Source organism: Nicotiana tabacum, chromosome 14 (genome assembly GCF_000715075.1).
Source record: "Nicotiana tabacum cultivar K326 chromosome 14, ASM71507v2, whole genome shotgun sequence".
Classification (NCBI taxonomy): domain Eukaryota; kingdom Viridiplantae; phylum Streptophyta; class Magnoliopsida; order Solanales; family Solanaceae; genus Nicotiana; species Nicotiana tabacum.
Genome location: NC_134093.1, coordinates 95,020,669 through 95,023,057, shown reverse-complemented (window position 1 = coordinate 95,023,057; position 2,389 = coordinate 95,020,669). Strand labels below are relative to the sequence as shown.

The following is a 2,389-nucleotide window of genomic DNA, read 5'->3' as shown; positions in this document are numbered from 1 at the left end:
GTAGAAAAATATAAAGAAACCTCTATTTTCGAGTTTACTACGATAGTAACTCTGACCCACGAAGAGATCCCCTTTTCTTTTGGCAGATAAATGTTCAAAAAGATTAAATTTGATCTCATCTTTGTGCAGAAAGGGAATAAAATGCATAATTGGGCTAGTGGCTGTTATAGTTTTTGGCGGAGCGACCAACTTTGTAGAAAGCCCATTATTGTACCAACCTCTAACATAGTCCATTTATATCAAATACCAGAATGAGAGGGAGAGAGATGATGAAAAGAAAAATGTATGATCTTATTCATAGTAGTCTTTGGAACATCCCAAAATACTTGGTACAAAATTTGTATCACAAAATAAATGAAAGGTAACAAACCAATAGCATAATGTACGTACAAGACTTTGATTTTGATACTATTACAAGCAATTAAAGTTTTAAATTTTTTTCATGCCTAATGTTTACCATTTATTTGTCTGTTACCAACTCTGGGATTTGATCTTGGTGTACTACGAACACTTTGTCTTGGAGCAACAGGGCTTTTGACATTGTCACAATTTAAACCTTCTTCATCTTCTTTGCAAATATTATCAAAAAGACCAACGGGGTATTTTCCACTTTGATTAATGAAGTAAAACATACTAGTAGCACACCCATTGTTCTCATCATTTATTTCGTTTGTGTATCTGCATGCAACTACCTTGAATGCATTGCAACATAATGCTGCATTGTATTGAGGCCCTTTGCATTGGCTCGTAAGGGGACTATAGTTTTCCTTCTCAAAATTAATGGGACAATCATTCTTCACTAAATATTGTTGAAGAAGGCCACGCCCCGGCACGTGAGACTGAAGCACGCTATCTGCTCAAACACAAAGAGAATTTAATTAAACAAACAACAATAACTAAATCTCGAACAAATTGGGGTCGACTTTAAATAAAGAATTAGAATTTTTTGGTACGGTGTAAACCGTAAGCAAAAAACAACTCTACAAGATTTCTTTTCATAATAAACTCCTTGTAAACAAAATACAAAGTAAAAAAAAAAAACCAAGAAATTTTTCCATAAGATCTTGAATGTTAAAAAAAAAGGAATTTAATTTAAAGGGGAATATAATTACATTTGATGTAGGATGGGGAAGAGGAAGCCAAGCCAACAGCAAGGAAGAAGAGAAACAAGAAGAAGCATGATCTAATTTCAAACCCCATCTTTGCTTCTCTTCTTCTTAATTTGGTTAGAGATTAACTCTTATTAATCTCCTCTTCTTCCCTTAATTGTAATGATTAGTCTCTTTGAAATTTGTTCTTTATTTATAAGGCAGAGAAAGGTTAACCATAGCAAATGGAAGCCACTGAAATGAAGAGAAAATTAAGACAAGAAACTCGGAGAAAGAAAGGTTGAAATTGAAAACTTGTATGGGTTAATTTTAAAACATTGATCTGTTCAGTTTTATAGGCTCTTAATTTCTCTAGTTCCGTTATTTATTTATATGAAAAAATAATAAATTAACAATATATTGTTCAATAAAAAAGATAAAAGCAAGTTCATAATGCACATGTAAGCACGGGCCATTCTTAATCTATATTCTAAGTAATATTAGTAATAACGGAGGTCCTTTTTAAAACCAACTAGTGTTGTCATACGCGCGTTGCGCGTGTAACTCTTATAAATAAATAAAAATTATATAAATATTATATTTAAGTTTTAAAATAAAGTATAATTTCCTGAAAAGTAAGTAATATTAATTCTATATAGCTAACCCAACAAGGAATGAAATTGCCACCGTCCTCCATCACCCGTCAATATATTTGAAAAAAAACAAAATCATCCGTCGCTATACAAATACGGAGAGAGGTTTAAAAAAAAAATCAAAAGATCATATTTAAAAGATATTTGTCCAAAATGTTTGGTTTTGGTTTGGTTGGGGGAGCACGAAATATTTATTTCCTAATATTAAGTTACAAACCAAAATAACATAATTTATGGTGAAAATCACAAATAAATGAAAGAATAAACTTATAGCTGCACATAAAAAGAAGAAAGAATTACAAGAAAATACACGTGACTTCACACCATAACAAAAAATGGCCAATATTTTTAAGTTTTACCCAACCTAACCTATATTGTACATATTTTGAAAATACTAACAAATTCAAAATTTGTGTTCCTACAACCATTGCTTCTAAAAGCTATGGAGTTAAATTTGTGTTCTCACAACCATTGCTTTCACTCTCTCTTCTTCTCACATCTTCTACATATGCTTCAAGGGTCCGTGTATTTTCTGCTTCTCCCCATGTGTCATATGGTTGCAATGTAAGAAAATTGAAGAGTAGAAGTCCACCGTTGAAGGCCATTCAAAGCTTTGCTTTCGAAAATAGGATTTTTTGAGTTTGTTAG

General features: G+C 31.8%; 1 long non-coding RNA gene across 1 annotated transcript; it reads right to left on the bottom strand.

Moving 5' to 3' along the window:
* Nucleotides 1-270: 270 nt before the first annotated feature.
* LOC107783567 (uncharacterized) lies at nucleotides 271-1,272 on the bottom strand. Its single transcript, XR_012698901.1, has 2 exons — nucleotides 1,113-1,272; nucleotides 271-853 (listed from the first exon to the last, which is right to left on the bottom strand). It is a non-coding gene; the product is annotated as an uncharacterized LOC107783567 (long non-coding RNA).
* Nucleotides 1,273-2,389: the final 1,117 nt, after the last annotated feature.